This window comes from Eriocheir sinensis, unplaced genomic scaffold, assembly GCF_024679095.1.
Source record: "Eriocheir sinensis breed Jianghai 21 unplaced genomic scaffold, ASM2467909v1 Scaffold126, whole genome shotgun sequence".
Taxonomy (NCBI): domain Eukaryota; kingdom Metazoa; phylum Arthropoda; class Malacostraca; order Decapoda; family Varunidae; genus Eriocheir; species Eriocheir sinensis.
Window position 1 is genome coordinate 47,501 of NW_026110584.1, and position 25,000 is coordinate 72,500.

General features: G+C 40.9%; 2 protein-coding genes across 2 annotated transcripts in view; both read left to right on the forward strand.

Moving 5' to 3' along the window:
- LOC126989651 (uncharacterized) overlaps window positions 1-25,000 on the forward strand; it is a 77,930-nt gene that overhangs the window by 27,911 nt on the left and 25,019 nt on the right. The window lies entirely within an intron of this gene.
- LOC126989653 (neogenin-like) overlaps window positions 24,666-25,000 on the forward strand; it is an 11,739-nt gene continuing 11,404 nt past the window's right edge. Inside the window, exon 1 of the mRNA XM_050848250.1 lies at window positions 24,666-24,782. The gene's annotated coding sequence lies outside the window, so the exon portion shown is untranslated. The remainder of the gene's footprint in view (window positions 24,783-25,000) is intronic.

Consider the following 25,000-nt stretch of genomic DNA (forward strand, 5'->3'; position numbering starts at 1 on the left):
ACGTAATTCGAGGTAAATTGAAAAATCCACCCTTGGCACTCACTCCCGCCATTCCCCCCTTCACATTTCTCTTATTTCCAGCCTTATATACGCTTTTCCACACGCTAGGATTGCCACTGTAAGATCACTGGCGCCTTTGCTTTCCTTTCCTCGCACTCGGCACTTTGGGATACACGTAAATCGCACGAAAACACGAAAAATAACGTTGGCACATCGGGCTAAGATCTTCCCTTCCCCCGCCATCTTCCCTTCCTCCCCACAATTTTCACGCCTTTATCTCCTTTTCTAAGCCTTCCCGCGAAAAAGGAATGGCACCCATGTAATCTCTGGCACTTCTTATACTTGCTGTGGCACCATGGCTCGCTGGCACCGCGTATTTACAGTAAAATGAGCAAAAATGATTCGCGGGATCACACCGTCACGAGCAGGGGGACACCACGCCGGGAACTGCCGAGCCGAGCCGAGCCGAGCCGAAGGTTCTTCTGCTTCTTCTTCTTCTAATTCTCTCTCTCCTCCTCGTTCTCCTTTTTCTTACTGTTACTATAATTCTTGCTTCTACTTACTATTTTCTCCTCCTCATTCTTCTTCTTCGCTGTTCATTTTTTTTTTCCTCCTCTTGTATCTTATTTTCCTCCTCCTCCTCCTCATCCTCCTCCTTCTCCTTCTTCTTCTTCTTCATCTTCTTCGCTGTTCTTCATCTTTTTTTCTCCTTCTCTTTCTCATTCGTCTTCTTCGCTGTTCATCTTTTTTCTCCTCCTCCTTTATCTTCTTTTCCTCCTCCTCCTCCTCCTCCTCCTCCTTCTCTTTCTTCTTCTTCTTCTTCATCTCCTTCTTCTTCGCTGTTCTTCATTTTTTTCTCCTTCTCTTTCTCATTCGTCTTCTTCTCTGTTCATCTTTCTTTTCTCCTCCTCTTTTTTCTTTTCCTCCTCCTCCTCCTCCTCCTCCTTCTCCTTCTTCTTCTTCTTCATCATCATCTTCGCTGTTCTTCATTTTTTTCTCTTTCTCCTTCTCATTCGTCTTCTTCTCTGTTCATCTTTTTTCTCCTCCTCCTTTATCTTCTTTTCCTCCTCCTCCTCCTCCTCCTCCTCCTCCTTTGCCCCAAAATTCTTATATTCATCAGGATCATAAAAGTACAAGGAGGAAAAACGTAAAAAAATATATATGCTGTGACTTTTCAAGCTTTCTTTCACCTCACTACGGCAACAATATTATTACCACTGTTATTATCATTATTTTTACTGTTATTGTTATTGTTATTAAGATTCGTCAAGGGAAAAGACGAGAGAAACATACATGGCCAACGTGAACAGATCGAGTCCCAATGGTAAGAAAGTGATGACATTTCTCTTAAAAATGGTCGAGGTAAACACTTAACACTCTCTCTCTCTCTCTCTCTCTCTCTTCGTGAAGGAAAACAAGGGAAAGAAGAAAAGCAAGAAAGGAGAATAGAATATATAGGTAAATTATACGAGAGAGAGAGAGAGAGAGAGAGAGAGAGAGAGAGAGAGAGAGAGAGAGAGAGAGAGAGAGAGAGAGAGAGAGAGAGAGATGAAGGAAGAGACAGGAAATAAATATATAAATAACGAGAGAGGGAAAGGAAGAACTGGAAGAGAGAGAGAGAGAGAGAGAGAGAGAGAGAGAGAGAGAGAGAGAGAGAGAGAGAGAGAGAGAGAGAGAGAGAGAGAGAGAGAGAGAGAGAGAGAGAGAGAGAGAGAGAAAGCAACGGACAGCTGTATTGGGGTTAAGAAGGGCACACCTCCAAGGTCAGGAGGAGGCGCCTCCCTTCCCTTCCTTTCCCATCCCTTCCCTCCCATTCCTCTCCTTTCCTTACCTTTTTTTCCTTTCCTTTCCGTTCCCAACCCTTCCCTTCCCTACCCCTCTCTTCCATTCCTTTCCTTTCCCTACCCTTTTTTTCCCGATCCCTTCCCTTCCCATCCCTTTCCTTCCCTTCCCTTCCTTTCTCATCCCTTCCCTTCCATTCCGTTTCCTTTCCCTTCCTTCCTTTATCATCCCATCTGTTCCCTTCCCTTCCCAACCTTATACCCTTGCCTTCCTAACCCTTCCCTACCTTTCCCTTCCCGACCCTTTTCTTCCCTTCCCTTTCCTTCCTCTCCCATCCCTGCCTTTCCTTTTCCTCCCCTTCTCATCACTCCCCTTCCCTACCCTTCCCATCCGTTCCCTACCCCTCACGTCCCTTCCCTTCCCTTCTCAACCTATCCCAACTCATAAATACCTTCCCTTGTAGCAGTCACCGCTCGAATCGCGTGTTCCTTCCCCTCAGTGACACAAGAAAATGGGGTGCTGCAAAGAGAGACTAAGATTCTCAGTGTTTTCATGTAATGTCCATCGTCACTGTGTCTGTCAGTCTGTCTTGTCGCATCTTCATCGTTAACTTTCCTTGTATTCGTTTACCTTTGACTGTCCGTCCACGTTCTCTTGTTGTCCACCGTTACACATTGTTATACACATACACCAACACTTAAATGTTAACCTACACAAACAACATTCACACAAACGCATACCCACAAACACCTCTTTTTTGTTGTGTTGTGTGTTGTACAATATTTAAGTGTTGGTGTATGTGTATAACAATGTGTAACGGTGGACAACAAGAGAACGTGGACGGACAGTCAAAGGTAAACGAATACAAGGAAAGTTAACGATGAAGACGCGACAAGACAGACTGACAGACACAGTGACGATGGACATTACATGAAAACACTGAGAATCTTAGTCTCTCTTTGCAGCACCCCATTTTCTTGTGTCACTGAGGGGAAGGAACACGCGATTCGAGCGGTGACTGCTACACCCTTTCCATTGCTTCCCTTCCTTTCCCATCCCTTCCCTTCTCATCCCATTCCTTACTTCCTCTCCCATCCCATTCATTCCCTTCTCTTCCCAATCCTTCCTTTCTCAACCTTTCCCTACCATTCCCTTACTAACCCTTCATTTTCGTTTCATTCTCTCTCTCTCTCTCTCTCTCTCTCTCTCTCTCTCTCTCTCTCTCTCTCTCTCTCTCTCTCTCTCTCTCTCTCTCTCTCGTCCCGACAAACCGTTACGCTCTAGCCAATGTCATGAACAGACACACACTTTTGTCTATTTTTAGCTCTCCCAAACCACCTCCCTCCCTCTCCCCCCTCTAGTGTAGCCTATTTAATTAGTAGGGGAGAGCGGTGATGATTCGGACAGTGGGATGGTTCGGCCATAGCACTTATTGTAAAGTGTAAAGGACTGAGTGCCGCGAGATTTTGTGTGAATGTGCAAAACTTTGTTGCCTTGGCCCACAAAGGGACAGCCACGCCCTCAGAGCTGTTATTTTCGATGCAAGTCCTGTGTTATGTTTTTGTGCATCTCGTATGTAATATTGTCAGGGTGTATTGTCAGCTCTCGCTTCAAAAACGTGCCAATTAGAGATGTAAATTATTTCGGTGACGCAGCGATGCCCGGCGAAGGTGTTGCCGTATATCACCCGTGAAGCCTCGTGCTGGAAAAAGTGTACACATTTGCTCTTTACAGAGTCGTGATGATTCGGACGTTTGATTTTTTCATGATTTTTATTGAATATATATCAATTTAAACATTATAGGTGTTGCAATGATTATAAAAAGGTTAATTTGGTTGATTTATATTCAGACATTATGCTTGTGAAAAGAGAAGGAAGCCATAATACCAAAATTTTTGAGATATTTCTTGCAGTTCTCCTTTTATTTTTTCCCCTCTAAATATTGAGAGGATACTTTTGTCCTTATACAAATGTTTTGTAGAAGATATAATCTTGTTTATTAGCCAATCAAGCTTAAGTTATATTAATATTATGGCGAGTATTGTGAGTGTCCGTACCACCCACCTCCCTGGCCGAACCATCGCCGCGGGTGGGGATGGATCGCACGATTTAGAGACTTGTCTCTCGTCGCCTACATCTGAAAACTGGAAATAGCTACGAGCGTCATATTAGCAGCCTAAAGAGCCAGATGGTGGAGGAACATTTTGAGATCAACAAAATAACACTACTTCTTAAACTTCTTTCTAAAAATATTTTTCTAAAAAGAAAAAGGGAGAGAAAGAAAGGAAGAAAAGGAAACAGAATGGAGGAGATAAAAGAAGAAAAAAAGAGAGAAAGGAAGAAGAGAAAAGATACGAAGGGAAGAATTAAAGAGGAGAGAAAGGATAAGAAAGGAAGGAAGCGAAATATAAAGAGAGAAGGAGAGGAAAGAGAAACGGAAAAGACAGAGAGAAAAGAGAAAAACGATGCCATAATTAAGGGCTGATTATATTCCCTTTATATTTAAACTAACTTAATATTCCTTGATTCAACCTTAAAAGTCAGAATAAAAGATAATTAAGAGAAATAAATACATATTAAAATGAACCGCTGGAACGAAGAGAGGGATAGGAACGGAGGAAAAGAAGAGAAAGGAAGAAAGGAAGGAAGAAGAAAGGCAGAAAGAAAGGAGGAGAAAGAGAAAAGAGAAAGAAAGAAAGGAAGAAAGAAGAGAAGAAAAAAATAGAACCGCTAGAACGAAGAGAGAGATACGAACGGAGGAAAAGAAGAAAAAGGATGAAAAAAAGAAAGAGAAAGGAAGATAAGGAGACAAAAGAGGAAGAGAAAAGGCAAAGAGAAAGAAAGAAAAGAGGAAGAGACAAAAGAAAAAGGAAAAAGGAAACCGCTAGAACGAGGAGAGAGATACGAACGGAGGAAAAGAAGAAAAAGGATGAAAAAAAGAAAGAGAAAGGAAGATAAGGAGACAAACGAGGAAGAGAAAAGGCAAAGAGAAAGAAAGAAAAGATGAAGAGACAAGGGAAAAGAAAAAAAGGAGCCGCTAGAACGCGTCGACTCGGTTTGTTTACGTTTTGCCGCGGGGAGCTGCACGTGTGGGCGGCGTTCAAAAAGATCTACGTTTATTTCACGTTCCTGACCTCGCCCGCCTATAAAAGTAAGTAGGCCTATGGGAGAGACCTTGGGGCATCGGTAAGCTTATAGTAGGGGGGTCTAGTGGAGCGGTAGACTTATAAATATGGGTGCTGGGTGAGGGTAAGGTAAAATTTTCTACGTTACTCTCTTCCTTCCTCCTCCTCCTCCTCCTCCTCCTCTTCCTCTCTCTTCCCTCTTCCTGCAGACCTTAAATTTGAGTGTAAGGTCAAGTTTAGGGCTTATGCTATAGCTGCTACTACTACTATAGGTGCGCGTCGCCTCAGAGCTCATCTTTGTCACATCCTGCGTTGTAACAGTGCGGGCGTTACATCGGAGTTACCACAGTGTGCCTTCCCCAGGTCCTCGTTGCTCCAGGGCGTAGCTCCGTTACCCTGGGGGGCCTATGGGGGTGCGGGGTACAGGCACCCATCGCTCCGGGACACCTTGCCTCAGTGCTCATCTCTGTCAAATTAAAGACTCAAGAGGTAAGCTTGTGACAGGTGAAGTTTGGGGTCTAGAGCATAGCTACTCATTGCCTTGGTGCTCATCTCTGTCACATTGGGTTACCACAGTGTGTTCCTTACCCAGGGGTCCTGCGGTACACCTATGAACCCCAGAAAGGATGAACAGCTCAATACTAAGTTACATGAAGAGAGAAGGAAGGAAGTGAAAAAAAGGTTTAATATATAAACAGATGATTGAAACAGCATTCAGTTAATAAGACTGACTCTGCAAAATATTTAGGAAAGCGCGCACAGCCACCTCTGGCCAAGTTAATGCTTACAGCATGGATTATTTTTACTCCCTGAATGCAGTGCATTAACAAAGGACTTCCTAGAAATAGAAGGGGGTTGAGAGGGAGCAAAGTCCCCCTGTTTGCTAGGTTACGTAAAGTAAGGCTTGGTTAGTTTAAATATACTGGGCAGGCAGTGAGGGGTGGCGGGAATACACAGTGCAGGGCGGGGGTGGCCCACTACGCGGGCCAGTGTTGTGAAAAATGCCTCCTGCAAAAATGAGTGGCTCTGATGTCCACCATGCATGGGGCAATACACAGCAGAAAACATTAATATGCCTGGTTTTGTTCTGGTTTGTCCACTTTTTACCTCAATAAGCTTGGGTGTGATTCTAGAGATTTTGGATAAGTAAGTCGCTGGCGTCCAACGCTCACTGGGGGAACACACACACAGCGGCAAAAAACATTAATTTGCCTGGTTTTGTTCTGGTTTGTCCACTTGTGATCTTGGTGAGCGCTGAGTATAATCAGTAAGCAAGTTGAACCTCTCTGTCAGCTATGTTGAGGCAGTGGAAGGTGACGGGTGTACAACAGGGATTGAAAAGTCAATCGAATAGTGATATCTGGAAATGAATACTATCTCCATAATAAACAGCATCATATTTTGTCCAGAAATAAGCAGTCAGCATCTCAAAATTAGTAGGTGACCCTCTCATGAATAATCCCTCCTGAGGTTTTGTGCCCCGGGAGGCCTGGAGTGCCTGTGAATATGAGTTGATGGTGGCAGGAATGCATATTCCTGAAGTCTGTACGGGTGTGTTCTGCCTACTCTGGAACAGAGCAGGATGGATTAGTTTTTATTTATTATTATTATTATTTTTTTACATCTCCGCCTGTAGCACCGGTAGGCTTTCTTCATGGGCCTGGATGGTGGTTGGCTCAAGCCTGTCATGGCGCAGGCAATTTTTATAGTGGCGCCAGTTATGCTTGGCTCATGCTGCCCCCCGGAACTCACTCTTGATTCACTGGGCGGTTTCTTCTTGAGTCTGGATTGATGGGTGGCCTTCTGAAAAGCATATGGGTAGTCTGTGGCCACTTGGCGGTTAGGCTATGTAAGGTTAGGTAGGAAGTATTACAGGTAATGTTGAGCGGGAATCACAATGAAAGTATTTTCCAGAATGGCCCGTGGTTAGTTTTCAAGTTACAGCCGAGCGTCTTCACTCAGGAACCACACACCTGCAGAGACTTCAGGAATATGCGGCCCGATGGTGTGTTTAGGCAGGAAGGCAAGGCAGACAGACTGGTTACATTGATAGCACTGTGTCTCCTGATGCAGGCAATGCTATTTTGTTCCTGGTGGCTCCCCTGTCTCTCTGTTGGCACCTTTTGTTCTTGCTTACACTAAATATAAAGTAATAAAGTAGAAAGAAAAGAAAATGTGGTAAATGTATAGTTTAGTTCTGCCGCCTCAAAATATCACCATGATGTGAGAAGGCACACAAAACTAACTTAATAAAGTAATGGTAAATAAATGACAGTAATAATTGATAAATAAATAATTGCTAATGAGTTAAATCTTAGTTATGTCATAAGTGGCATGCCAATTATTATTATCATTATTATTATTGTCATCATCATCATCATCATTATTATTATTATTATTATTATTATTATTATTATCATTATTATTGTTATCATTATTATTGTCATTATTATCATTATTATTGAAGGAAAGAATATAAGGTTCTCATCTTTGGTAACTGTTGCTACTACTCCTACTACTACTGTTACTAACTAACCTAAAGTAACCTTGATAGTTTTGTTTTCTCCCTTGAAACAGTGATTGCCCCAAAATAATCATAAAGAAAAAAAGGAAAAAGAAAAGTCAGTCCAGGTATATAAATGTGTAGCATAGTTCAGCCACCTCAGAAAGCCACAACAAAACTAACCTAACCTAACCTGGATAGTTTCGTTCTCTCTCTCTCCTGAAACTCTGAGAAGTTGTGCGTCAGTAAAACAGCCTTGCAAGCCTCCCTGCCTCATGTAACTGCCATGATGGGAAGGTTCACAAAACTAACGTAACCTTACCTGGATACATTTTCTCTCTCTGTCTCTTTAAACTCAGAATCTTGGTGTCAGTAACACAGCTTTCCTGCCTCATGTAACTCATAACACTGCCATGGTGGGAAGGTTCACAAAACTAACTTAACCCAACCTGGATACTTTTTCTCTCTCTTTCTCTTTAAACTCAGAATCTTGGCATCAGTAACACAGCTTTCCTGCCTCCTGTAACTCATAACACCGCCATGGTGGGAAGGTTCACAAAACTAATGTTACCTAACCTGGATAAGTTTTGTTTTCCTTCTCTCTGGAAAATAAACAATTGAAATACCTAAACAGAAATAAAGAAAGATGGCAGTGTGACCCTTCTGGTGTACCATGAACCTAGAGGAAAGTATTATCATTATAACTCTGTGCCCTGTGTCCCCAGCTGTGTGAAGAAGCTGAGCAGCGTCTCCCTGGCCTGGGCGTGGAGTGAGCTGGTCCCCTCATCACCAGCACCATAGACCAGGGGATGAGGTGCTCCTGGCTCTCCACCACCACCTGGGTGCCGGCACACCCTCCTGGGCGGACCAGAGGATGTCCACTGTGCTGGTGAGTGGCCTGACCCTTGCATCTCTCTGGGTCATTGTAGTGCTCCAAACTTGCTCTTTTTCTGTGGCCTGACCCTTGCATCTCTCTGGGTCATTGTGGGTCATTTCAATTTCAATTGCATATTTTTTCTTCATTGTTCTATTTATTCTCTCTCTCTCTCTCTCTCTCTCTCTCTCTCTCTCTCTCTCTCTCTCTCTCTCTCTCTCTCTCTCTCTCTCTCTTTTCCCCTTAAAAACAAGCTTGACCAACACTTCCTTCACCTCAGTATCACTAAAGTAGAAATGCAAAGTCTTGGTGCCATTTGATTAATATAATTTCACTGAGGGCAGGTTTAAGGGCAGACTGCCCAGTGTGAACCATAAGGTGTGTGTTTGTGGTTTGAATATCTGTGTAAATCTCTCTCTCCCTGAGATCAGCAGCAGCAGCAGGCAAGGTCAAGGAGGGTAAGGTCAAGGACTTCTGCCAAAATGTGTGACCCCAGCATGCAGTAAACTGTGATAAGGAACAGTGTTTTGCCCTGTGTGTGTGTGTGCGTGTGTGTGTGTGTATTTACCTAGTTGTATTTACCTAGTTGTAGTTTTACAGGGCCAGGGCTTACGCTCGTGTGGTCCCGTCTCCGTATCTATAATTATCCAACTTTTCCTTGAAACTTTGCACACTCTTCGCCGATACTATTTCTTCACTTAATCTGTTCCAAACCTCTATATTTCTTTGTGGGAAGCTATATTTCTTTATGTCTCTTGAGCATCTTCCCTTCCTCAACTTTTTACTATGTCCTCTAGTGTTCCTGCTGGAAGGTTCCTCTCTTAGTAGCAATTTCTCATTATCTACTTCTTCCATTTTACTCAATAGCCTATATATTTGTATAAGGTCTCCTCTTTCTCTTCTTTGTTCTAGTGTTGGCAAGTCCATTTCCTTTAGTCTCTCTTCATATGTCAGTCCCTCCAGTTCTGGAACCATTTTTGTTGGCATCCTCTGTATTCTTTCTAGTTTTACTATGTGTTTCTTCATATGTGGAGACCACACTGTTTCCGCGTATTCTAGTTTAGGTCTGATCATAGTAGTTATTAATTTTTTCATCATTTCTTTGTCCATGTAGTGGAATGCTATGCCTATATTTCTCACCATGTTATATGTATCACCGAAGATCCGATTTATATGACTTCCTGGTTCCATATAATCTTGCATTATTACTCCCAGGTCTCTCTCTTCATTTACTTTCTTTAATATTTCACCATCTCCCATTTTATATGTGTGTGTGTGTGTGTGTGTATTTAGCTATTTGTAGTCTAGGTGGCCCGAGCTAAGCTCTAGTAGTCCTGTCTCCATATCTACATTCATCCAGCCTTTCCTTCGTTTGGTGGACACTGCTCGCCTCCACCACCTCTTCCCGCAAGCTGTTCCATGTGTTAACACTTCTATGTGGAAAACTATACCTACTTTTTCAAGTCACTCAAACAGGTTCCTTTATGAAGTTTCTTTCCATGTCCTCTCAGCCCCTGTGTTCTGGCAGTAGAGAAGAGATCATCCCTATCCACCTCATCAAACTTATTTACCAACTTATACAGCGTGATCAGATCTCCTCTCTCCCTTCTTTGTTCCAGTGTCGTCAAGTCCATCTCCCTCAGTCTGTCTTCATGTGTCATATTCCAGAGTTCTGGGACCATTTTAGTTGCAATTCTATATCATTTATTTGTCTGTAAAATGGAATGAACTTGAGAATGTAAGGAGTCTGCAAGAGGCCAGTTGGCCTATACAAGGCAGCTCCTGTTATATTTTGCATCTTGTAGGTTTTTCCAAACAGCTTGTTTACATGCTTCTCTGTGGATAGTGTGTCTTGCATCGTTACTTCCAAATCCTTTTCTTCATGTACCACCTTTAAGTTGTCTCCTCCCATCCTGTATGTTTTCCTCGGTCTTTTTTTACTTTTCCCCATTTCCATAACATGGCATTTATTTGCATTAAATTCCACCTCCCATAACTGGCTCCATCTGTACACCCTATCCAAGTCTTTTTGCAGCTCCTCACAGTCTTCCTCCGTCCTCACTTTTCTCATTAATTTTGCATCGTCTGCAAAAAGGCTCATATAACTTTTTATAGCCATGGGCATATCATTTATATATATCATGAACATTATTGGTGCCAGAACTGAGCCTTGAGAAACTCCACTCTCTACTCTCCTCCAATTTGATTTCTCTTCTCTAATCACCGTCCTCATTTCTCTTCCCGTTAAGTAATCCTTCATCCACTCTATAGCCTTTCCGCCCATTCCTCCCCATTGCTGTAGTTTCCAGGTTAACCTTTTGTGCATAACCTTGTCAAAAGCTTTTTTTCATATCAAGATATACACAATCAGCCCACCCTTCTCTCTCTTGCACCCTGTCTATTGCTCCTGGGTAGAAACACAGTAAGTTGGTGACACACGATTTCCCTTTTCTAAATCCAAACTGTCCTTCATTTATCATGTTTCCAGATTAACCTATTGTGCATAACCTTGTCAAAAGCTTTTTTCAAATTGAGATATACACAATCAGCCCACCCTTCTCTTTCTTGCACCACGTCTGTTGCTCCTGAGTAGAAACGCAGTAAGTTGGTGACACACGATTTCCCTTTTCTAAATCCAAACTGTCCTTCATTTATCATGTTTTCCTTTTCTAAATGATCAGCCCATTGTTTTTTATTATACTTTCACAAATCTTGCACATTACACTTGTCAAAGAGACTGGCCTGTAATTTAGTGGTTCAGTTTTATCTCCACTTTTATAAACTGGTACAATGTTCGCTCTCTTCCACTCTAAGGGCACTTTTCCTGTATTCATAGAGCATGTTATTATGTCATGAAGTGGCTCCAGTAATTCATTTCTACACTCTTTTAGGACTTGACTGGAGATGTCATCCAGTCCCATAGCTTTCCTTGCCTCTAAGGTTTTCATCAGGTGCAACAGTTCCCCTTTCTCAACCTTTACAAGATTTAATTTCCCTTCATTGCAATTTTCGAGCCCCAGTCAAAGTCGGTTTCTTTCTTAAACACTTTATTAATTTTTTTATTTAATATTTCTGCAATTTCTTTGTCTGTTTTGTAGAAAACATTTTTTTCTTTTATCCTTTCCACTCCTTCATTTCTTTTCAACTTCCCGTTTACTAATTTATAAAACATTTTTGGTTCTTCTTTACATATAAAAACTATTCTTCTTTCAAATTTAGTTTTCTCCTCTCTCCTTATTTTCACGTAATCATTTCTTGCTCTTTATATTTGTCCCTATTGTTCTTATTTGGTCTTTTCTATAAATTCCTCCTTGCCTTATTGATATTTCTTCTTGCTGTTCCACACCTACATCCAAACCATGTTTTCTCTCCTTTAGTTTTTACTGTGTAGTATGGAACATATATCTCTGTTCCTCTGTTGTAAATATTCATAAAAAAAAGTCATATTTCTCCTGAATATCAGTACTCCTCTTCATATCAGTCCAGTCTACCCCGCGAAGAAAGTCTTGAGTCCAATGTAATCTGCCTTAGTGTAGTTTTTCCTTTATTCCTTATAAGCCTCATCTCAATATTCACATCCTTCCAAAGTTTTCATCTCCAATAGTTCATGGTCACTCTTTCCTAAGGGGCACTCGTGACTGACTCCTTCATCCAACTCCACGTTTTTTGTAAAAATTAGGTCAAGTCTTGATGGTTGGTGATCCCCTCTCAGCCTTGTTTCTCCTTGCACCCACTGCGTCACCAGGTTATCTGTTGCCAGCCTCAATAGTTTACTTCCCCAGGTATTTCCACCACCCTCTGTTGTCTAATTTTCCCATTTCATTTATCTACAGTTTAAGTCTCCTGTTAATAATACCTTTTTATTATTTTTTATTTCATCTGTCAGTGCCCGTATTGTATCTTCCAGCATAGTGTTATATCTTGCCTCATTCCAACCTTTGGTGTTAGGGGAGACATTGGCTGTTATTATGTGTATTTACCTAGTTGTGGCTTTACAGGGCCTGGGCTTAGGCTGCTTACACACGAGCGTTTTTGTACGCGCGTCGAACGGACGCACAGAACGCGTCATATTTTTTGTACATGCGTTTGCCCTGCGTTCGCGTTTCTCGCCCTGCCTCCAGCCTACGACCTCCTCTCAGTCACCAACTGTCTCCTCAAGATGGAGGGTGCACGAAAGAAAGCTGTGATTGCTTATGCAGCAATACAGTGAAGAAGAGAAACCGTCGTCAGCTTTGGGTTCACCCTATAAACAACAACAGATTGTTGCAGGGCGAGTTTTATACCCTTTATGAAGAATTAAAAGCGGACGATGGCAAATTCTTCAATTACTTTAGGATGTCATACCCAACCTTTGAGGAACTTGTGGCAAGGGTTACGGATGATATTAAACTGCAGCTGCAGGAGGCCATCAAACATGAAGGCCAAGCAGTGGCTTTAAGCATCAGTTAAGATAATGTACACAACATATATACTAGTTTTAATATTCCTTTTTATTATGAAGTAAATAAATTATATGGTATTTCAGCTACCGTATAAATAAAAGTATTCCACTGTAAAAAGATTGCATTACATTTTTCCTCCTTTTTATTTTAATAAAGTAAACTGCATGGTATTTTAACTACTGTATGAATAAAACATTCCTCTAAGTAATTTGTGTATTACATTTCTTTTTATTAAATGTCAAAATCAGTCAGTGAAATTACTGAATTGTCAGTGTTTGAGGTGTTTGATGCTGGAGAGGTACTGACAAGTTAGCAGGTGAGGTGCTACTGGTTGGACTTCTGCACGATTTTCTTGAGTGTTCACTGCATGTGGATGTATGTTTGTTGCTGCTGAAGGACCAAAGAAATGAGGTGTGTCATTGCAGACAGGGATACTGTGCATAATGAGGTATTGACTCTGTACAGGTGGGAGCACAAGTGGAAGGGGATGAGAGTCTTGTACCCTTGTGTGCCCACGGTGTCCGGATCTGATGTTCTTCAGCGCAGCCAGTACTTCCATTCTGAATTCAATCTTTTGTTCACTGTTCAGTGTTCGCACTGACGGTAACATTGACATGAAAAAATCCTTGTCGTCATCTTCTTTTTCTTCATAACCATCCATAAACTTATAAGTTTCTCCTCAAGTAAATTACTTTTCTTTTTCTTGGACTTAGCGCTTGGATTTTGCTGTGTTGCTGACAGGTTTTGACATGCATCTTCAGCTCCATCCTCTGTTTCATGGGTTGGAACGAAAGTGTCCGTGGTCTCTGTTTTCACCTACTTTCCTGAGAAAGGACAGTTGTTCAGCAAAAATGTAACGGTGTGTCTTCACAGCTCCAGATCCTGATTTACTTTCATCTTTCAATTTCCTGGAATTCCCATAAGCGTCTCGAATGCTCTTCCAACGAATTTGCAGTTCCTTTCCTGAAAGATGAAATAACACAGATTAACCACGAAAGTAAATGGAGGACACGAAATGGACAAATTTACATTATTTTCTTTATAACCCGAAAACTAATACTATGACTGTGTGTGTGTGTGTGTGTGTGTGTGTGTATATATATATATATATATATATATATATATATATATATATATATATATATATATATATATATATATATATATATATATATATATATATATATATATATATATATATATATATATATATATATATATATATATATATATATATATATATATATATATATATATATATATATATATATATATATATATATATAGTGTGTGTGTGGGTGTGTGTGTGTGTGTGTATATATATATATATATATATATATATATATATATATATATATATATATATATATATATATATATATATATATATATATATATATATATATATATATATATATATATATATATATATATATATATATATATATAGAGAGAGAGAGAGAGAGAGGATATGTGTCTAAAATGATTTCTATCACAGGTATCTTGCCTCTGGTTGCAGCCTGACGGATCTCCACTACAGGTACAGAATTGGTATATCTACAGCCTGCAAAGTTGTAAGAAGGTGTGTTGTGCAATATGGGACATGATGAAGGTGGAGTGTTTTCCCCAACTCGATGAAGAGGAGTGGCTGAAAATTGCAGCAGGGTTTGATAAACATGCTCATTTCCCTCACTGCATTGGTGCAGTAGATGGGAAGCATGTTCGGATTATTAGACCTGAGCATAGTGGTTCAATGTTTTTCAATTACAAAACCTATTTTTCCATTGTTATTTTGGCTGTGGCTGATGCTAATTATTGCTTTAGGTATGTTGACATAGGATCTTATGGCAAACATGCAGATTCAACCATCTTTCAAGAATCAAATTTATTTAGGCAGATACAGCAAAATGTAATGAAACTCCCACAGCCTCAACTTTTGTCAGGCTGGAATGAGGTGCTGTCTTATGCTTTTGTTGGGGATGAGGCTTTTGGATTATCTGTGAATTTGCTTCGCCCATACAGCGGCCACAACTTGACAAATGACAAGAAAGTGTTTAATTATAGACTCTCACGTGCAAGGAGGTATGTCGAATGTGCGTTTGGAATACTTTCAAATAAATGGAGAATTTTCCACAGGCCCCTGAATGTGAATGTTGACTTTGCTGTTGATATTGTCAAGGCATGTTGTGTCTTACATAATTTCGTCAGGCAGAGAGAAAAAGTAAATTTTGCAGATATTTTAGAAGTCAATGGATTTGAAGATGTAGATCATGCAGTGCAGGTATGGCAGGGAGGTAGGTATGCAAAAGAAAACAGGGACAAATTCTGCACCTACTTCAACAGTGAGGCCGGAAAACTACCATGGCAGTAATAAGACAATATAAGAAATTGGTAATAACATGCATGATAAATGTGAAAAAAAAACTTTCATTACTATTGCATTTATGTTATAAATGTACAAAACGAAAATAAAATTACTGACCAATTTGTTTCTTTTCTTCTGCAGATTTCTCTTCATAATCCAGATAAATCGAGCGGCAAACCTCTATCCATGCATCTGCTTTCTTGTTCCTGTTTTTATATTCTTCGGTCGTAGGATCCCACAGGACAGGCCTCTTCCCTACTTCGGAAATAAGTTCTTCCGTGTTGTGATAGTCTGCCATTCTAGTCGTCTGAAAATGTTAGTTCATTAATTAATTGTAGTAGGCTACGCGATGTATGCATGCATGTACTATATCAATTCTTTCCAGTAGTATCTATACACATTTACTATAAACAATAAAACTGCTACATCACACCCAAATGCAGTACACACCAGAGTTCTGTCCACATGAGTGGGACGGGATGGGTGACTGGCCTCTCACCCCCAGCTGAAAGTAATGACTGATATGGCAGCAGGACCTGCGTGCGCGTGTAACCGAACGCCCGTGTGCAACCTCCCATTGAAACGAATACCCGGCAAGGATGCGAGCGTCATTATGAACGCGTGCGTCCTTGCTGGCTCCAGCGTCTGCGTGGCGTTGCTAGCGCGTGCAACGCGTCGTGTGAAAGGTCCCATTGCACTCCATTGAAAGTTAAAACGTCGCGCACCCGAACGCGCGTACGGAAACGCTCGTGTGTAAGCACTGCAGCCTTATGCTCGTGTGGTCCCGTTTTCGTATCTGTATTTGTCTAACTTATCCCTAAAGCTTTGCACACTCTTTGCCAATACTACATCCTCACTTAGTCTTTTCCGAACCTCTATATTTCTTTGTGGTAAGCTATTTTTCCTTATGTCTCTCAAGCATCTTCCTCTCCTAAATTTTTTACTGTGTCCTCTTGTGTTCCTGGTGTTTATTCCTTCTTTTAGTAGTAACTCCTCATTATCTACTTCTTCCATTTTGCTCAATAATTTATAAATTAGTGTTAGGTCTCCCCTTTCCTCTTTGGTCTAGTGTTGGTAGGTCCATTTCCTTTAGTCTTTCCTTATATGTCAATCTCTCCAGCCCTGGAACCATATTTGTTGCCATTCTTTGTATTCTTTCTAGTTTTTTTGTGTTTCTTATGGGAGACCACACTGCCTCTGCATATTCCAATTTTGGCCTAATCATATTGGTTACTAACTTTTTCTTCATATCCTTGTCCATGTAGTGGAATGCTAATCCTATATTTCTCACCATATTATACGTATCACTGAATATCCGATTTACATGACTTTCAGGCTGTTGATTATCTTGTATTGTCACTCCCAGATCTCTCTCTTCTTGAACTCTCTTTAGCCCGTGTTCTTCGGCTGTGGGAAAGCCGAGAGGTGGCTGAGAAACGGCAACATTACACTGCATTTTGAGACTAAGAAAAGAGCATGGAACGTATGTCAGAGTACTCCTCTCATGACCATAAAGCCGTTAAAAATATTTACTTTTCCTCCATTGTTATGGGCAGTGTTTGTTACAAAACAAGCAGTCGTGACGCGCGGCATCTAGCCGAGAGTCGCTTGTTGTCTACTTTAGAGAATTTAACAAGTGATTACTGTATGGGTAGCTAATTCAGTCTGCCATGACCTTACAACACAACCTGTGACAAATAAGCCCACCTCATGATCACTCACCCACCACAATGACCATGCATGGTGGGTTGCACTATGCCGCCACCACCCACAATTAGCTGGAATCGGGGTTTTGAGTCGAGCCCCAAACGGGGTCCGCCGAAGCTGCCGGGTTAATATTTCTCCATTTCCCATTTTATATGTCCATTTTGGTCTCCCTTCACTCTTTCCCATTTCCATTACATGACATTTCTTCACATTGAATTTCATCTCCCATTAAATACTCCATTTCCAAATCTTGTTCAGGTCATCTTAGAGAATTTCACAGTCTTTACTGTTTCTAATATGTCTTAGCAATTTTGCATCATCTGCAAACAGGCTCATATAGCTGTCTGCCAGAGGTGGCGCGGTACTGTAAAATCATCAGTGTGGTTGCATTGGTGCGGTAACTTGAAATTTGATTCTATTGTAAAGACTTGCTGGAACTTTTTGTTTTGCTCAGTCATGTCTTAAGGATCTTCAATTATCACATTCCCATCGCTCAGTCTTTCCATTGTTTCCCTTGGTTTGATCTTTCCATTAATGAACAGTTTGGGTTGTTCCTTGCACCTTCCACAATATCCTTTTCATGTCCCTTCTCTTCTTCCTTCCTTATTTTCACGTATTCATTTCTCGCTACCTTAAAATCTTCTTTATTCCTTTGGTTTTTATTTCTTTTGAATCTTTTCCAAGCTTTGTCTCTTTTCTCTTGCCTCAGCACACCTTGCATTAAACCAGTCCTTTTTTCCTTTTTCTTCAGGTTTGTATTCTGGTACAAATTTCATAACCCCTGGTTTATACGCCTCCATGAAAATATCACACTTTTCTTGCACTTCACTTGTTCTCTTTAACTCATCCCAGTCCAGCTCTCCGTAGTACTTCCTGAGGTTTTCCGCATCTGCCTTCCTATAGCTTAACCTGTTTCTTTTATAGGATTCATCCCCTTCACCTCCTTCCTCCTCTGTTACCATCTCTATGATCACGTGGTCACTCTTACCCAGAGGGCATCCATACCTTAATTCACTCATCAAGTGCATTCCCTTTGTAAACACCAGGTCCAGTCTCGCTGGTTCGTCGTCACTTCTATATCTTGTGTTTTCCTTCACCCATTGCATCATCAAGTCTGCCATCGTCAATCTTAAAAACCTTCCCCCCATGCCGTATTACCACCTACACTTTCAGAAATCTCCCAATTTACCTCCTTACACTTAAAATCACCTCCTAGCAGAAGTCTTTTGTTTGTCTTGAGTAGTCTACTTAAACTCTGAATGGTATCCTCAATCATGGCCTCATATTCATCTCTACTCCATGAGCTAGTTCTTGGTGGTACATACGTTGCTATAATCGTCATCCTTTCTCTGTTTTTGTTCTCCAGATTAACACTCACTATTTCTGCCTCTCCTTCTCCATATACGACTGATTTTACTAATACCTCCTTCCTCGTCATTACCATCACTCCTCCACCACCTTTGCCCTTTCTGTCTCTCCTCCATACATTGTAGTTATTATCAAACACTATTTGGATGTCTTCACTTAGTTTAGTTTCTGTTAAGCATACTATCTTGGGCTCCTTTTCCTGTGGGTAGTCTTGTAATTCCAGTTTACTAGACAGTGTCCCGTCTACATTCGTATACATCCATTATTAGTTGCAATCTCGTCTAGCTTCTGTTGTCTTTCGGCTTTTCCCTTGTGTACCATTTCCTCACCCGATCTCCCAGAACTCTTAAAAAAAAATACCTCTTTTTTTCCTCTTCAGATCTTACATTATTCCTTTCTTTTGCCCCTGCTAGAAGTTTGTTTCATTTCTTCCTTTCTTCTTCCTTTCTATTTTTCTTTATATATATTTCCTTGCATCCCTCTGTTTCCCTTGACTTAGTTGTCCTGTACAATAATTCCTCTGATGCCTTCTGTGATCTTAATCTCAGTTTGACTGGCCTGGTCTTCCCTTCCATGTAGGGGCCCATCCTATAGATTTCCTCCTTCTCCTCCTCAATGTTTTGCCGTTCTTCATCATTTGAGTTCTTAAGTAAGTCTTTTACAGATTTCCGTTCCTCCTTTTCTCTTCTTGGTGTGTATGTTATGTTCCTTTCCTTCATGCCAAACATCAGCACACTCTTGGCCTTGTCTGCCGCCTCTCACACCAGCTCCTCATGTTTCTTCAAGGCCTTAACCACCTCCTTCTCTACCCTTCGTTGTCTTCTTACAATTGTTGTTCGATCTCTTCTTTAAAAGGACTGCATTTGCTTTTTCATTTTCCACCTTCCAAGTCCTTATTTCACCCACCACTTCCTCTTATAGTGTGTGTGTGTGTGTGTGTGTGTGTGTGTGTGTGTGTGTGTGTCTCTCTCTCTCTCTCTCTCTCTCTCTCTCTCTCTCTCTCTCTCTCTCTCTCTCTCTCTCTCTCTCTCTCTCTCTCTCTCTCTCTCTCTCTCTCTCTCTCTCTCTCAAAATAACTACTCTATAGTACATAAAAAAAAAGTGAGACATTTTTCACTCCTTATATTCTTCTTCTTCTTCTTTTTATTATTATTATTATTATTATTATTATTATTATTATTATTATTATTATTATTATTGTTATTATTATATTAGCCTTGAATTTCTAAGGCAGTTTTTACCTCTCCTCTCCTGTCCCTTCATCTTTTTCTGCTTCTACTTTTTTTCTTCATCTTCTTCCTCCTCTTCATCAATGGTTTTGTTTCCCCTTCTCTTCCTTCCTGTGCTGTGAAATATAAAACAAATAATGGTTTCTAAGGCACTTTTTTCCCTTCCCTCCTCCTGAACAGCTTCCCTCCACCCTAACACAGCCCTGCCTCCCTTTCCTAAATGTGCTATTTCTGTTTCTGTTTTCTTAGGCAGTGTTTACCTATCCTTCATATTCTCAATTTTTACTTATCTCTGTGAATTTCTAATACAATTTTTCCCTTCCCTCGTCCTGAACAGCTTCCCTCCACCCTAACACAGCTCTGCCTCCCTTTCCTAAACGTGCTATTTCTGTTTCTGTTTTCTAAGGCAGCATTGACCTATCCTTGAATTTCTTAGGCAATTTTTACTTATCTCTGTGAATTTCTAATACAATTTTTCCCTTCCCTCTTCCTGAGTAGCTTCCCTCCATCCTAACACAGCCCTGCCTCCCTTTCCTAAACTTTCTATTTCCATTTCTGTTTTCTAAGGCAGCATTGACCTTTCCTTGAATATCTTAGGCAATTTTTACTTATCTGTGAATTTCTAATACAATTTTTCCCTTCCCTCTTCCTGAGAAGCTTCCTTCCACCTAACGCAGCCCTGCCTACCTCTCCTAAACTTGCTATTGCTATATCTGTTTCTATTTTCTAAGGCAGCGTTTATCTACCCGTGAACTTCTTAGACAATTTTTATTCATCTCGGTTAATTTCTACGGCAATTTTTACTTCTTGAATTTCTACGGCAATTTCTACTTCTTGAATTTGTAAGGCAATTTTTACTTCTTGAATTTGTAAGGCAATTTTTACTTCTTGAATTTGTAAGGCAATTTTTACTTCTTGAATTTGTAGGGTAAATTTTTACTTCTTGAATTTGTAAGGCAATTTTTACTTCTTGAATTTGTAAGGCAATTTTTACTTCTTGAATTTGTAGGGTAAATTTTTACTTCTTGAATTTGTAAGGCAATTTTTACTTCTTGAATTTGTAGGGTAAATTTTTACTTCTTGAATTTGTAGGGTAAATTTTTACCTATTCTTGATTTTCTGAGGCATATTTTTCCCTATTCCCTTCCTAGATAGCTTGCTTGTTTTAGCTACCTATGAATTTCTACGACAATTTTTACTTATCTTTGAATTTCTACGACAATTTTTACTTATCTCTGAATTTCTACGACAATTTTTAGTTATCTTTGAATTTCTACGACAATTTTCACTTATCTTTGAATTTCTACGACAATTCTCACTTATCTTTGAATTTCTACGGCAATTTTCACTTATCTTTGAATTTCTACGACAATTTTCACTTATTTCTGAATTTCTACGGCAATTTTCACTTATCTCTGACTTTCTACGACAATTTTTACTTATCTTTGAATTTCTATGGCAATTTTCACTTATCTTTGAATTTCTACGACAATTTTCACTTATCTTTGAATTTCTATGGCAATTTTCACTTATCTTTGAATTTCTACAGCAATATTCACTTATCTTTGAATTTCTATGGCAATTTTCACTTATCTTTGAATTTCTATGGCAATTTTCACTTATCTTTGAATTTCTATGGCAATTTTCACTTATCTTTGAATTTCTACAGCAATTTTCACTTATCTTTGAATTTCTATGGCAATTTTCACTTATCTTTGAATTTCTATGGCAATTTTCACTTATCTTTGAATTTCTATGGCAATTTTCACTTATCTTTGAATTTCTATGGCAATTTTCACTTATCTTTGAATTTCTATGGCATTTTTTGCTTATCTTTGAATTTCTACGGCAATTTCCACTTATCTTTGAATTTCTACGGCAATTTTTACTTATCTATGAATTTCAATGGCAATTTTTACTTATCTTTGAATTTCTACGGCAATTTTTACTTATCTTTGAATTTCTACGGCAATTTTACTTATCTTTGAATTTCTACGGCAATTTTACTTATCTTGAATTTCTACGGCAATTTTACTTATCTTTGAATTTCTACGGCAATTTTACTTATCTTTGAATTTCTACGGCAATTTTACTTCTTGAATTTCTACGGCAATTTTACTTATCTTTGAATTTCTACGGCAATTTTTACTTATCTTTGAATTTCTACGGCAATTTTACTTATCTTTGAATTTCTACAGCAATTTTACTTATCTATGAATTTCTACGGCAATTTACACTTATCTTTGAATTTCTACGGCAATTTTTACTTATCTTTGAATTTCTACGGCAATTTTTACTTATCTTTGAATTTCTACGGCAATTTTTACTTATCTTTGAATTTCTACGGCAATTTTTACTTATCTTTGAATTTCTACGGCAATTTTTACTTATCTTTGAATTTCAACGGCAATTTTTACTTATCTTTGAATTTCTACGGCAATTTTTACTTATCTATGAATTTCTACGGCAATTTTTACTTATCTTTGAATTTCTACGGCAATTTTTACTTATCTCTGAATTTCTACGGCAATTTTTACTTATCTCTGAATTTCTACGGCAATTTTTACTTATCTGAATTTCTACAGCAATTTTTACTTATCTTTGAATTTCTACGACAATTTTTACTTCTTGAATTTCTACGACAATTTTTACTAATCTCTGAATTTCTATGGCAATTTTTACTTCTTGAATTTCTATGGAAAATTTTACTTATCTTTGAATTTTTACAGCAATTTTTACTTCTTGAATTTCTACGGCAATTTTTACTTCTTGAATTTCTACGGCAATTTTTACTTCATGAATTTCTAGGGCAATTTCCCCCGTTCCTTTCCTGCTCAGCTTCTTCTCCCCCTAACCGAGCCTTGTGTCCGCAGAGCCTGGACTACGACACGTGCGTCAACTCTGCCTGGCTGGACGAGGAGCGCACGCAGGGCTACATGTTTGTGGTGAAGAAGGACGCGGCGCGCTGGCTGGTGGTGCTGCTCACGGTTCTTGTTGTATGTGGGATTGACATTGCCATCAAGTCACTCTCCAAATGCAAATACTCCTGGCTCCAGATGTGTATCCTTGCTGCTGCTGCTGCTGGTGTGTGGGGTGGGGGGGGCGGGTAGGCTAGGCTAGGTTGGGAAGGGGGACAGAAGGGGGGTGCTGTAGGCTAGGTTAGGTGTGGGAGTTTGGCTAGGCTAGGTTGGGAAGGGAGATGGGTTAGGCTGGGTTAGGTGTGGGAGCTTGGCTAGGCTAGGTTGGGAAGGGGGACAGAAGGGGGATGGGTTAGGCTGGGTTAGGTGTGGGAGCTTGGCTAGGCTAGGTTGGGAAGGGGGACAGAAGGGGGATGGGTAAGGTGTGGGAGCTTGGCTAGGCTAGGTTGGGAAGGAAAGGGGAGGATGGGATACACTTGGCTAGGTTAGCTGTGGCAAGTATGTTAGGTTAGGTAAGGGGAGTGAGGGGATGGGAAAGAATAAAGATGCTGGTTACTCTTGCATTAGGGATTTGGACAGCATAGGGATGAGCTAGAGTAGAAAGAAAGTTTGCAGGATGGGTCAGGCCAGGCTGGGTTAGGTTAGGAATGGGATGTAAGAATGAAGATGCTGGTTCACTCTGTATGGAGTACACATCTCATGTGTGGGGGTGTCCACTCACACAGCTCTCCTTGACAGAGTGGAGTCAAAGGCTCTTCGTCTCATCAGCTCTCCTCCTCATACTGATAGTCTTTTACCTCTCAAATTCCTCCGCCATGTTGCCTCTCTTTCTATCTTCTATCGATATTTTCATGCTGACTGCTCTTCTGAACTTGCTAACTGCATGCCTCCCCCCCTTCCGCGGCCCCGCTGCACACGACTTTCTACTCATGCTCATCCCTATACTGTCCAAACCCCTTATGCAAGAGTCAACCAGCATTTTCACTCCTTCATCCCTCACGCTGGTAAACTCAGGAACAATCTTCCTTCATCTGTATTTCCTCCTGCCTACGACTTGAACTCTTTCAAGAGGAGGGTATCAGGACACCTCTCCTCCCGAAATTGACCTCTCGCTTTGGACACTCCTTTGACCTCTGTTCAGGAGCAGTGAGTAGCGGGCTTTATTTTATATTTTTCTTTACGCCCTTGAACTGTCTCCTTAGCTGTAAAAAAAAAAAAAAAAAAATTAAGGGATTTGGACAGCATCGGGATGAGCTTGAGTAGAACAAAAGTTTGAAGGCTGGGTCAAGCCAGGCTGGGTCAGGTGTGGCATCTTTGGGTAGGTTAGGACGGGGAGTGGAGAGTGATGAAAAGAATTATGATGCTAGTAAATGATTAACAAATGAATACTGTCTTAAGTTTCCCACCAACTTTCCTTAGCCGGGCCTCAGACAGTGACTGCGGGGTGCAGCAGGAGGCGCTAACTCTCCCCTACCCGCTGTTTGTCGCGCTGAACATTGGCCCGGCGCTTGTGGCTGCCTTCCTCGGCTCTTATGTGGAGGTGAGTGTGTCCGGATATGCCTTGTTGGAGTAGACACAAGTTGAGTTAAGTCTTGTGTTGATCTTTTGAGTTTTATGTGAGGGTTTGTGTGTCTGTATTTCTCTGTTTTACACTAACTCATCCCTGTGCTGTCCAAATCCCGTATGCAAGAGTTAACCAGCTTCTTCATTCTTTCCTGCCCTTATTAAACCAACCAATCCCACTGTCCCCTCCTCTTCCTAACCTAACTCAGCCCCCCACACCTAACCCAGCCTGGCCTGACCCATCCTGCAAACTTTTTTTCTACTCTACCTCATCCCTATGCTGTCCAAATCCCTTATGCAAGAGTTGACCAGCTTCCTCACTCTCTCACCCCCCTCCTAACCTAACCCAGCCCCTCACACCTAACCTAGCCTGGCCTGACCCATCCTACAAACTCTTTTTCTACTCTAGCTCATCCCAATGCTGTCCAAATTCCTCATGCAAGAGTTAACTAGCTTCTTCATTCTTTCACCCCCTTTCTAACCTAACCCAGCCTGGCCTGACCCATCCTACAAACTCTTTTTCTACTTTAGCTCTTCCCTATGCTGTCCAAGTCCCTTATGCAAGAGTAAGCAGCTTCTTCATTCCTTCATCCCCTTGCAGCAGTACACAGGCTTTGAGTCAATGCTGTGTGATGCTGTTGCTCTCATGTGCCCAGCGATATCAAAAAGTAAGAAAACGTCACTAGCTCTGAAGCCACTATTTTGGGGACCATTCTGCGGCCCTCACTGACACTCCTTCCCTCCTCCCCTCCGCCTCACAGCCCGTGGCTGCCGGCAGTGGCATCCCGCAGGTCAAGTGTTACCTGAATGGCGCCAAGGTGTCCCGCGTGGTGAGGATCAAGACCCTGATGAGCAAGGCCGTGGGGGTGACCTTCTCTGTGCTGGGAGGCCGGGCCGTGGGGAAGGTGGGTGACTGAGCCGCAGAGAGAGAGAGAGAGAGAGAGAGAGAGAGAGTGTGTGTGTGTGTGTGTGTGTGTGTGTGTGTGTGTGTGGATGAATGGAAAGTCTCAGTTGAGTGTTCCTGATAGCAGACTAGCTCCATGGGTTGAGGCCAAAGGTCAAGTGATCCTTTCAGGTACCTGCAAATCATACTTAATTTCTTCCTAAACAAGAGCAAAGTGTT